Source organism: Lissotriton helveticus, chromosome 1_1, assembly GCF_964261635.1.
Source record: "Lissotriton helveticus chromosome 1_1, aLisHel1.1, whole genome shotgun sequence".
In the NCBI taxonomy this organism is placed as follows: Eukaryota; Metazoa; Chordata; class Amphibia; order Caudata; family Salamandridae; genus Lissotriton; species Lissotriton helveticus.
The window spans coordinates 151,293,304-151,306,598 of NC_136057.1; positions in this window are offsets into that span (position 1 = coordinate 151,293,304).

The window sequence follows — 13,295 nt, forward strand, 5'->3', positions numbered from 1 at the left end:
GGTCCGTCGGTTTGGGTGCGGTGCCCAGGGCGGGGGGCCACCAGGAGTCGTCCCAGGCGGAGGGCGAGGAGCCCAGGATGAGGACCTCCGTCTTGTCCGAGTTCAGTTTCAGGCGGCTGGTCGTCATCCATTCGGCTACATCTCTCATCCCTTCGTGCAGGTTGGCTCTGGCGGTGGCGGGGTCGTTGGTCAGGGAGAGGATCAGCTGGGTGTCGTCGGCGTAGGAGATTATGTTGAGGTTGTGTTGGCGTGCGATGGCCGCAAGGGGGCTCATGTAGACGTTGAAGAGGGTGGGGCTCAGTGAGGATCCTTGAGGGACGCCGCAGATGACTTTGGTGGCCTCTGACTTGTACGGTGGTAGGCGGACTCTCTGTGTTCTTCCGTCGAGGAAGGAGGTGATCCATTCCAGTGCCTTGTCCTGGATTCCGATGTTGCCGAGGCGCTGTACTAGGGTACGGTGGCAGACAGTGTCGAAAGCCGCGGAGAGGTCCAGGAGGATGAGGGCCGCTGTTTCTCCGGTGTCCATCAGAGTTCGAATGTCATCGGTGGCAGCGATGAGGGCGGTCTCGGTGCTGTGGTTCGCTCGGAAGCCCGACTGTGAGGGGTCGAGGGATCCATTCGTCTCGAGGAAGGCGGCCAGCTGTTTGTTGACGGTCTTCTCGATGACTTTGGCCGGGAACGGGAGGAGCGAGATGGGACGGTAGTTCTTGAGGTCGGTGGGGTCTGCTGTGGGTTTCTTGAGAAGAGCGCTGAGTTCGGCGTGCTTCCAGCTCTCAGGGAAGGTGGCGGTGTCGAAGGAGGTGTTGATGATGTCCCGCAGGTGGGGTGCGATGACAGCGTCGGCCTTGTTGAAGACGTGGTGAGGGCAGGGGTCAGTCGGAGATCCGGAATGGATGGAGTTCATTGTGCGGATGGTGTCTTCGGTGCTGATCGGAGTCCAGGTGCGGAGGGTGGTGGTGGGTGGCGTTGTTGCGGTTGTGGCTTGCGTTGGTTGGTTGCTGAAGCTGTTGTGTATGTCCGTGATCTTGTTGTGGAAGTAGGACGCGAGGGAGTTGCAGAGGTCTTGCGACGGGGTGATGTCATTGTTTCCGGCGTTGGGGTTGGAGAGCTCTTTCACGATGTTGAAGAGTTCCTTGCAGTTGTGTGCGTTGTTGTCCAGTCGGTCCTTGTATGTATTTTTCTTGGTGGCGCGGATCAGTTGGTGGTGTTTCCGGGTGGCGAGCTTGAGAGTGGTCATGTTGTCCGTAGTTGGTTCCCTTCTCCAGACTTTCTCGAGGGCTCGACAGTTCTTCTTGGAGCTCTTGAGTTCGTCGGTGAACCATGGTGTTTTTCTGCTGCAGGGTCTGCTGGGTGGGGTTCTCAGAGGGGCGAGTTCGTCCGCGCAGTTGTTGATCCACTTCGTGAGGTTGTCGGCGGCCTGGCTGGGGTTCGCTGAGCTGGCGGGAGGGTGCTGGCTCAGGGAAGCGGTGAGCTGGTCGGCTGTGATCTTGTTCCAGCTTCTTCGGGCAACCTGTTGCTGGTGGTGGTGGATCGTCGTTCTTCTGAAGGTGAAGTGGACGCAGCTGTGGTCCGTCCAGTGGAGTCCTGTTGCGTGGCTGAAGGTGACGTCTTTGCTGGATGAGAAGACGGCGTCGAGTGTGTGTCTGGCGAGGTGGGTGGGGGTGGACACCAGCTGCTTGAGTCCGAGGTTGGCGAGGTTGTCGAGCAGGCTGATGGTGTTGCGGTCGCTGTTGTTCTCCAGGTGGAAGTTGAGGTCCCCCAGGAGGATGTAGTCGGCGGAGGGGAGGGCATGCGGGCTGACGAAGTCGGCGATGTCCTCGCTGAATCGTGTGCGTGGCCCCGGGGGTCGGTAGATCAGGGTGCCTCTGAGGGTGGTGTTCGGGTTGGTGTGGATCTGGAAGTGCAGGTGTTCAGCGGTGGTTAGGGTGTCGTCGGTGTTGGTTGTGATGCGGATGGTGTCTCTGTGGATGATGGCGATGCCTCCTCCCGTCTGGTTGGCGTTGCGGTCCCTCCGGACGATCTTGTAGCCCTCTGGGATGGCGATGGCGATGTCGGGGGCTGAGGAGGCGTTCATCCAGGTCTCGGTGAGGAAGGCAACGTCAGGGGCGGTGGTGTCGAGGAGGTTCCAGAGTTCTACGGCGTGTCTGTGGACGGAGCGGGTGTTGAGCAGGATGCACTTGAGGTGGTTGCTGCTGGTGTTCGGCTTGGCTGGTGCAGGGAAGGTCCGGATGCAGGTGAACTTGCAGGCGTGGCAGCTGAAGGGTCCGTGGGTGTGCTTCGGGGCGGCTCGATGACATCCTGGGATGCGGCCGGTGTTGAGTGCGATGAGCTCGGCGGCGGTGTAGGTTCGTCGGGTCGGCTTCCGTCGGTGGGGGCCAGGGGTCCTGGCACTGGGCGCGATCCAGGCGCGGACGGGCGCAGACGGGCTTACCTTTGGCGCGCCTTCGGCGCACAATCTGCGCGCCCGCTGCGCGTCAACGCTGCGCGTTCGCACGGTCGCCATTTAAGGCGAAGTGCACGGGTGGGCGGGGCAGCTGGGAGGCGGGAGCGGGGAGGGAACAGAAGGAAAAAAGGGGCGGGGTCGGCGGTGGTGGCGGGAAGCGGGGGCGGCGAGGGAGGCGGGAAACAGGACGGAGGACGGCCAGAAACTAAGAAAAACAAGCACAAATTACAGTCAAAACGCTTAACACGGGCAAAGACTAAGAAAGATAGAAACAAGCACAAATGACACTCAAAGAACGCTTGACACGGGCAGAAACTAAGAAAAATAAAACAAGCACAAATGAATGGCAAAACAGAACAGAGCAAACGACAGCAGGGTCAGCCGGCAGCTGGGCAGGCAGCGAGGCAGAGGGCACAGCACAGGGGCACACGCAGCAGCTGGTGGCCGTGCGGCGCGGGGGTGTCCCACAAGTGGGTCAGGAGGGCTGTGCCAGTCACAGCCCAATCTCAGACAACTTCCTTCCCAGAACAGGTTGTCAAGGCTGTGATGGTCACAGCCCACACCCAAACTGAGCCCCCTCCTGAAAAGGTTGGGAGAGTTGTGATGGCCACAGCTCAAACTCAGACAGATGATAGTGTTGTGAAGCCTGAAACTATGGATCACTCCACTCAGACAGAGAGCATTGAGGAGGAAGAGAAATCTCCCTCCCACCAGACTTTAGGAAAGGGTCAGCCTCCTCAGGGAACTGATCTGACCCCTTGTGAAGAAACTGCCACAAAGGTAGTCAGGCCTAGCCTGGCAGAACCCCTGATGTCAGTGGACCCTTCCAAGGTGGGACCCAGTCTGGAGCAGGTAACCTGCCCCTCTCTACCCTGCCTCAGTCAGCCCAGGGCTGTAGAGGTCAGGGAGGCCAGTGTTGGATCCCAAAGGGCCCCCTGTCCAAAAGAATTCCCCAATCAGCAGATTAAGGGCACTGAAGCTAGTAGTCCTAGCCAAGTGAAAATAAAATCAACTCCTGAGGGATCCCCCTTAAATTTTGTTAGGGACCTCCCACAGATGGACACTGTTGGGCACAGCCAAACCTGGGACCTGAGGGCCCCAAACCTGACCTGTCCCTCCAGTAAGCCAAACAGAGGGACCCAACCTCCAGCTGTAGGTAGCCAGAGGTTGACCCTGAGAGCCCAAAACAACTCAGTCTTGGAAAGAAAGGCCTCTATGGTGGAAAATGATTGGAGGAAGCTGAGCCCAAAATTAGTGGAGCCTCACTTCAGTACTCCATTTCAGCACCAGCCTTTTTCTTTGCCAAAACACACCACAGGTAGAGATTCCCTATGGTGGAGACCCTCAGATACCCTTAGGGTGAGGGATTGCTTAGTGGACCATGAGATAGGGGGTAACCATGCCAGTGCTGGTACTTCCTTATATGGCCACTCAGGCAATATAGGCTTACCTGGCAAGGATAGCCTTATCTCCTTTCATTTGGGGGGGGGGGGTTATGTAGGAAGGTAGATCCCTGACTATGGTTGCCCCCAACTTTTTGCCTGGTGTTTTGCTGGTTTTCTGATTTAGTTGACCTGGGGCCCTGCTATTCAGGACCCCAGGCCTACTGCTCTCTCTGTAAAATGGATTCCATGTACCTTAGGTACACATCTAATTGGATACTGAGTCACCTTGTCAGTCCCTGTACAGTGTACCTTAGGTACCCAGGGCATAGGTGTACCCAGGGCCTACCAGGGGCTGCAGCATCTTTTGAAGCAAGGTGGATGGCGGAACCTTGAAACTAATGCACCTGATACAAAAATGTAACCAATTATGTGAAAGGATTCCCCTTATCTATACCCTTGGGTGGGGATCATGTGCACACTGATACGACACCCACCAACACAATGCCAGTTCAGAAAGAACTACAACATGAGTTAATTAGAAGCACCCGTGTACACATGACACTTCATGACTGAACTATCGCTCGAATATCCACGTGGATACTTACCAAGTTTATTGGAAATAGAGATTGACAGAGCGGACTGCCACCTTTCTGGTTTCAACACCTTATTCTGGATATTGAATTTTTTCTCATGCCCTGAAGAAGTCCCGGCTGGGACGAAACGCGTCGGCTGTCCTATTTTGCAATTTGTGGAAAAATAAATTATCTAAACAAAACGGACTTTCTGGACATTTATACTTGTTAAGTGATTGTTGAAAAACTGTTCATTTCATGGTGCACCTGTGCTTCTAATTAACTCCTGCAGCATGTATTATGCCACCCCTGGCTGGCCATCCAAATCTGACACAACTGGCTGCTTGACAGCTGGGGCAAGGTGGTGTAATCACCCTTTGCTTTAGATATAGTATACCTATATCTAACCCTAAAAATGGACACACAGATCTCCTATCAGTCACTCCTATGGCAGGCCTTAACAATCCTCAAGGCAGAGTGCTTGGAATCGTGTGAGATAGTGCTCTGGCATGAGCTGAGCATGTCTGCGGCTTTCGGGATCCATCCCTTAGCCGTTTCCATGATATCGCATACCATATACTCTTAAGTGCATTATAATCCTCGCGGTTATATGCCAACTCTGGTATCGCTTTATCAAAACATGTCGAGTAAGGTGTCATACGAATTGGAATACTAACCCCTCGCCAATTCTGGCGACGGGGTTAGCATTCCACCCTTCTAGAGGGACACGACATGTATGTAACCCCTAACCCCGGTTAAAGTCAGACAGAGCCTTAGCATCCACAAAATGGATGCTGCCACCGAGACACAAGTCTGCCCTCCTGCTGCTGGGAGTCCTCCCAGAGCAGGAGATAAGGACAAAGGGTTTCCTGCCAGGGGCGGTGCCAGCACCGTCCCAGACAGGATTTTGTGTATTGTAGGTAGGCAGGGCTTCAGAGGAAGGTGACTGCACGTGGCACCCCGGTGCTCACTGTGCATAGGCTGGCTTGAACCAGTTCCAGGGACACTCCAGACCCTGTGCTGGGGAAAAGCCGGCCAAGGAAGTGGGTGTAACCACCCCCCTCCTGGTCCCACCCCTAGGGCAGGACTTAGTCGCGTGCCAGCCCCCTTTTCCCAGATAAAGGTAGGAGCAGGCCCCCTTCCAAATTAGATCATCTTTGAATCCTGAAACTACTTTCTACGAAAGGAACTCAAGACTTCTTCCTAAGATTTCTCCCTTGTGGCTAAGGAGTAGTCACCCTGCATCCGCAGGCACCATCGCAAGAACACTGCGGTCTGCTGCAAGTCCTTCCTCCGGAATCCGACTGCCCAGCTCGACGAGAACCGGCTTCCCTGGCACCTCTGACCTCTACCCACCTCTACAGCCCAGCTGAGAACCGTGGGTGCGACGAGACCTCGAGGGACCGGCCATCTGCAAGACTGCACGACTTCTGCACAGCAAGCCCGCCGAGTAATTTCCTGGTGAGTGCTTTGGGGTCCGAGAAGCCCCGACCCTGAGCAGCTCCAGCACCGAAGTGCAGCCTCCCAGCATCTCCACGATCTGAGTGGGGCCCTTCTGCTTTTTGCTGCTCACCGCGTTGTTTGGCTACTAGCCCGCTGGCTTGTGGCCTTCTGAACGACGCCCGACATCATCACTGCTGCTGGTCTGGTTGCTCCAGACTGGCCCTTGCTCCCTTCCCGAAGAGGAGCACCCGGACCCTCCTGGTCCACTCCAGACGCCATTTTGAGTCCACCGCGTGGGCTTGAATTAGCCAAGGCTTGTTGCCCAATCCTGGGTAACTTCGACGCCGACAGCTTCATCCATCGTGGGACAGCTCGCCTCTCCATCCTGGTCGCCAACAACGCCTCCTGGTCCGTGAGATCTGCAGAGCCAGCGTCGCCCACTCACCTAGTCGAGGTGACTGCCATCCGGTGCCCTCCTGGTGCCCACTGACTACTGGCTAGTAGTCACGAACTTGGTCCCCTCTGCTTTCAGGTGTCATCCATCTTCCAGATCCAGGCTTGGATCAACTCGAACTATCTTCACTGGTCGCCTGCCAGCATCTTTTCTTCCAGGCTCCTGGTCCGGCAACGAGGATTCCCGACGTCTTTTGAGACCTATGCAGCTGCAGCCCCTGGGCTAGGTAACTTGGGCATTTCGGTGCCCCAGCATAGCCTCACTATCCAAGGGTCAGGATCCACTGTCGTTTTCTCCCTACCAGGTCGGGTTCGCCCGTGAACACTAACTTTAGCGTTACTAGCTTCCATAGACTTTGTCCCGCATCCCGCGTGAGAGTGCACACTCTGCACCCGAGTCCCCTAGGCCTCCTAGAAGTAATCTAACGATTCCATAGTCAAGTCCTAGCGATTCCAAAGCCTATTAGTACTGTACTTACCTGCTAGTAATTTCGCATTCCACTTTTAAAGTATATGGTTTTTCGTGCCCCTCGGGCATTTGTGTATACCGTGCTAACTTAAATATTTTCGTAAGAGTTTTGTTGTGTGCTTAGCACCCTGTCCTCATAAAGAGTACAGGGTTGTTGTGATTCTAATAAATACACTGTTTATTTTCATAACACTTGTGTGGTGTCCTTTCACTGGGTGTTCAAGGGGTAATGTGATGGTAAAACAGCTGGCTTAACACGCCCTCTAGAGTCTTAGCCTTAGACTGCTCGTATCCATGCTACTAGGATAGCTGGTCTATAAGGTTGACTTACAACCAATCATCAATAAGGGTTGTTTGGACTGATATATAGTGATCACTAGAATAGTGAACACTGCACATCAGGCCAACTTCTCACAATCTGCAACACACACAACAGTGGAGTTAGCACCGGAATCCACCCATTCCTCCTTTCTTACTTTTATACATTGGCTCCTAGACAACATACCCCGAGGTCAGGTTTACCAATCAATAGAGCACACTTATAAGCTCCACACCATAGTTTCCTCCAATGGCAACTACCTTGGCAGGCCCCTCCTGTAGCCGACCCCTTTTTATCCCAGTTCGCACACTGGAATAGGTTTTGTGCCCTTGAAGATGTAGACTGACTTACTCCTGAAGCAACCAGCACCCTATCCTTGGACCCGAAAAGGGGGGAGGTGACATCCACGATAGTTAGCTCGCAATCCGAGTGCTCTAATCCTATAACCATCACAGTTCCCAGTAACATCCAGCCAATTTCCCATAACCACAAAAATAATGGACTGGGAATACAATTTAATACTAATACCAAAAATAATTGCAACTTTGATAAGGATGCTATAAAAGTCCTTAGCTGGAACCTTGCTGGGATCATGTAGACGGGCAAAATCTCTTTTAATAGAGGCCGTTAAAAGTAAATTTCAACCCCTGATCCAGTTGGCTAGAAAAGATCACAAGAGAATACTAACACTTGCAAAAAGAGAATGGGAAGAAGAGTACTGGCGTGTACTTAAAGAGGCCAGCTCTAAAAAAGATCCAAAATGTTTCTGGGACACAATCAGAGCCAGAAATAGACCAGACAGTGATCTTATAACATGTAGCATCCCAAGTCAGGCATGGGTTAGCCACTTCTCCAAATTATATACTCGTCAAGTTGACCCCACTGACATCTATGCCTCTAATGCTGTTGAATGGAAGGGAAGGGCCCTGAGTAGATGCCCATTGGTAGGGGAGCCCCAATTCGAAAGACTCGATTTCACACTAAAGGAAGTGGAGTATGCCATAAGTACCATCATTCCCCAAAAAGCTGCTGGTCCGGATGGCATTCCTGGGGATCTCTTGAGATCAGATATCCAGAGGTGGGGCAAACTTATCCACTGCTTACTTACTGCCATTTGCAGGGGAGCTCCGATTCCTTCATCTTGGAGGGGGGCGGAGGTTGTTCCCATCTATAAAAAAGGTGCCAGGGAAGATCCGTCTAACTATAGACCTATCAGTCTACTGGACGTTAGCCAAAAACTAGTTGGTAAGGTACTATTGATCAGAATCTTAGACTGGATAGACGAAAACAAAATCCTTTCAGACTATCAGGCAGGATTTAGAGTGGGAACAGGCACAATTGAGCAAGCCTTCAGGTTGATGATGGTGTATTGGAAGGTTGTGGTCATAGGCAAAGGCAGTCTTTACCTCGCGTTTATCGATCTAAAGACTGCCTTTGACCTAGTACCGAGGGAAACCCTATGGAGAGTTCTTGATGATATGGGGATGCCACCCAATGTTCTCTCATTACTTGTTAGGCTACATGAAAAAAGTTTTGCTCAGATAAGGTGGGGATCAGAAGGCGAAAAAACCAGCTGTATCCCGGTTGAGAGAGGAGTCCGCCAGGGATGTGTTCTAGCTCCCACCCTCTTTTCTCTCTACATAAATGGGGTGGTCGAGCATCTTCGAAAACATCCTTCAGACGAACCATCCCTGGCTGGAGAGCGTATACCGACCCTCCTCTTTGCGGATGATACGCTTTTAATATCTAAAACTCCAATAGGACTACAAAGACTATTAAACAACTTCCAATCCTTCTGCTCCAAGCGAGGCCTGGTAATCAACACTGACAAGACAAAATACCTTGTGTTGAACCCACCTTCGAAAACAGTACACCCGCCTACCCTGAATGCAGAACCTTTGGGGAGGGTAGAAGTTTTCGACTACTTGGGCATTCGTTTGTCTCACAAAATGCACTGGGGCCCACACCTTGACAAGATGTTGCTTAATCACAAGAGAATAACAGGAGCCCTGCTGAAAGAACAACGATCTTGTGTATCTAGACCGATAGGTGCTGTCCTTGAAATTTATACAGCCAAAGGGGTGAGCTCTGCTCTCTACGGGGCAGAGCTATGGGGTTCTTCTATCACCAATGAATTGCCCAAGTCCGAGAGGAAATTTTGCAGGGCAATTATGGCACTCCCGCAAGGCACTCCCATGGTCCCATTAATGTTGGATTTAGGCTCTCGACCCATTGACGACCTAGCAAAATTACGCCCACTTTTGTTATGGGCACGTCTGTGGCGAGTTCAGGAACTTGGTAAATACGCGCAGGGCCTCTCAGAAATCATGTCTCTACCAGGGTGGCACAAAATCAAATGGCTGAGAGATATGAATTCTTTGTTAACCAATTTGGGCTTGAAGGAAGCCTGGGTAGATAGATCTTCCCCCCCAAAAGCAACCCTCAAAACTCTTTATTGGAATTGGGTTACATTACAAAGGAACTCTAATGAATCCCTGGGCAGACTCACCGAGGATTTTTTGAAATTTAAGGATCTACCGAAACGGGAATTGTACCTGGACATTATTGAAAAACCTTTTGATAGGGCCCTTTATTTTAAATTTAGAGCTGGAACTCTCCCCCTGCATGCCTTTTCATCACGGTGGAAATCACCTGCACAAACTACTGAATTTTGTCCAGTATGTATAAATAGACCTGAGACAGTGGCGCACTTTATGTTTGAGTGTGGAGAGTATGCTCTGCCTAGGAAGAAATGGCTCAAACATTTGTGCCGCCAGCTGGGCACTAGACGTCATGTGGAGGCCTTACGCATATTAATGTCTGATAGTCGCACCTTGTATGCTTGTGTTCTAGCCAAGTTTTTAGCATGGGCTTGGACTATTAGAGCCAAAAGGCTTAAATTAACTGTTTAATTCTTTTTTAAATAATTTATGAAAAGCCTTTTTTAAGTGAATAGTTAAATTTTTCTAAAGTATTTGCACACAAACTTTTTGCACATTTGTCTTCTTGTGTTGTTTTTAATGTAAAGCTTTTATGATAAATTTTATCGAAATAAAGCCTTTTTGACTTGACTTGACTTTGGTGCCTTTTTGGTCTTTTTCGGATCGGCCCCTGTCTTGGGGTGGAAGAGTAATTTCGGCTCGACCGGGTTGTTCGGTTCGACACTCTTCTTGTGCTCGACAGGTTTTTTCGGTTGACTATCCTTTGCCGACTTGATGGTTTCTTTTGGATCGACCGGTCTTTTTGGAGCACTTGACTTTGGTTCGATAGCCTTCTTCGTCTGGGTTACAGACTTCGATGGAGCACCCTTTACGTCGGCGACCTTCTTTGGTTCGGCGACCTTTGGCACAGCAGGCTTTTTTGGGTCGATGGCCTTCTTCGGGTGGGCGCCCTTCGGCTCTGTGGGCTTCTTTGGCTCGACGGCCTTTTTATGTTCAGCGCCTTTAGGCTCGGCGGCCTTCTTTGGATCGGCGCCCTTTGAGTCGACGGCCTTCTTCGGCTCGACGCCTTTAGGCTGTAAGGCCTTTTTCGGTTTGCCGCCCTTCGGGTCGAGCACCTTCTTGGTCTTTGGGATCACGTTACGTGGCCCTGGGGTCTCAGAAGGCTTTATCTTTGGTTTCGGAGCCGAGCCGGACGGCGGGGCTGGCGAATGTTTCTTTGGATCTTGGCTAATGCCTTTTGGCGATGCCTCGTCCGAAGCCTTCGGTAACGGGCTAATCGGTGTCGGTGGCAGTGTACTCACGATTTGCCCCGGTGGGATCTCGTCGTCGAAGTCCGAGTAGCCCTCGACGGTGACGATCTCTAGGTCCGAATCTGGAGCTTCCGGTAGTTCTTAGTCATCATTGAAGATGTTGTCTGGTTCTGGTGCCTGTCGCTGCATCTCTTGCCTAGCGGCCCGTCAAATCCGGATGGTTTTCTTCGACCGGAATTGGGAACAGGATGGGCAGGTTTCTTCCTTATGGTCTAGTGATAGACACTTGTTGCATACTGAGTGTTTGTCAGTTTGCGGGAACTTGGAGTGGCATTGTGGGCACCTTTTGAACGGGCTCCTTTCCATCGACAGCAGGCCCACGTGGCGTCGAAAAGGCCCAACGGCCCGCGTCGACGACCGGTTTGAGATGGAAAGTTCAATCGAGTTAAAAATTACCAAGCGAGAACAATACCGTTGAAGTCGAAGACCTTTTGGCCTTTAGAAAGTTTTGTTTTCGATTCCGAAGTTGGAGCATAGGAATAACATCCGAACCCAATGGCGGAATAAAACAATCTGAGGATGGAGAAGATGCCCATGCACACTGTAGTCCAGGGGAGGAGTCACCTATCTCGTGATACTTCGAAGACTCTTCCAGGACAACAAGGTGCAATCATCCGGACCCAACACTAGGAGGCGATCTATGCACAGATATGAATTCAGCAGCCCACATGCCTCGAACATACAATCAGTAGAACCAGAGATATGCAATTTTAAAGATTTCTGTAAATATAGCACCAAAAAACACAAAGCGCCAACTGTGGATATCTGGTAACTGGGATAAAGTTACAAGTTGTCTCGTGAGGAGTGACTGAATAGGGCTCAGGCACTCACTTAAAAATCCCACACAATATCCAGCCACATGCTAATGCGTATGCAGTGCTACAAGGGGTAGGGAGATTCACCCAACTCCCACTTTTGAATGTTCAAAGACCACTGTATATCACCTTCAGCCCCCAGCATACGCTGCATTCAATGTTACAGTATACAAAGATATATTTAAAACCACAATCTGTAATATAATTATCTTTTTAGTCAGCCTGCGGCCTCTGCTTTTCTGTTTAGCCTTAAAGCAACCATATGTTTCGTCGTGTATGGGGCGTACCCGAAATAAACTTCCTCAGGGCTAAGAAATGGAAACCAATCCCAATTGTAATTCTACATATTCAAGTACTACCCACTTCACAACTCTGATCCAGTGACATTAGTGTCAATATTCATATATATTTATACCCCAATTGGTGACAAATCTGTGGAAACCAAGACACAAGATACAAAGTATTTTTTCTTTTTTAATATATATATAACTCTTGAGTGGCACTTCATGTTGTGCACCACAATATTATATACATAATATAAAGTTTTAAATACAAAGGTTCTGTTCACACCTCAATTACTGTGAACTGCCATCAGTGATGACATTAAGACGTGATTTTTACCAAACCTTATCCTGAGTTACTCTACCATAGTGCACATCAACATCTCCCTCTACCACCAGTTTCCAAGACCATATAGATGAAGTACCTGTAAGAACAAAACAGTGTAAGTCCTAGGATTGCGCCTACAATGAGAAGAATAGCTATCATAAGCAACTGAACATCTCACAAGTTAGGTCGTGCCCTTATTGATAACAACAAAATCTGCCTACCTTAGTTCCCATTGTAATTCCGTCCTGGATAAAATTAACAGTCAAATCCTCCCAGTTGTTACCTCTAACTATTTAAAATATCCATAAGAAACTTGGAGTTAACCCCCATAATCCTGGGGGAATGTCATAGCATGCCATGACTCACTCACCAATAAATATGGTCACACATCCTAATCCCATATGTTGTAGATTCATGCACAAAATAAGTACCAATAGGTGTCTCCTCAATCCAGACCTCGCTAATATCTGTTGGTACTGTAAAATTAATAAAGTATCAGGATACTACAATTAAACTGAGAAATCCTCTTCCAGACTAGCCCCATAAAAGTCTCACGTTAACTCACCAGTTAGGAGCTATTTGTTATTTTCCACAGTATGAGCCAGTACGCTCGAGCCTAGAAAAGCGACAGTCTCGTAAATGGGCATGTACCACTTCGTATATTAGAACTATTTCCTCTAAAATCTCATGCTTCATCTAAGATCAAATATTGATTCCACATGTAATTGATTAAACTGTCAATCTAAATGGCTATACCCATGTTACGTACCACAAAACATCGCAAATATTATTTCTACATTGCGTTCCTAATAATAGTTTTCTTGAAACTCAGGATGCTTCTATATTCTAGACATACATTAGCGACTACCTAGGTCATAAAGCATTAAAGAGATAATTTTGTTATTAATAACATTGCATGCCTAATCATCACTGTCTTGGAATTAATAAGGCTCCAACATTCTTATAAATACATTGGCCACTTCCTGGATCAACATATTCTGTAATAATAATACAACAAGGAGATCTACCTACATAC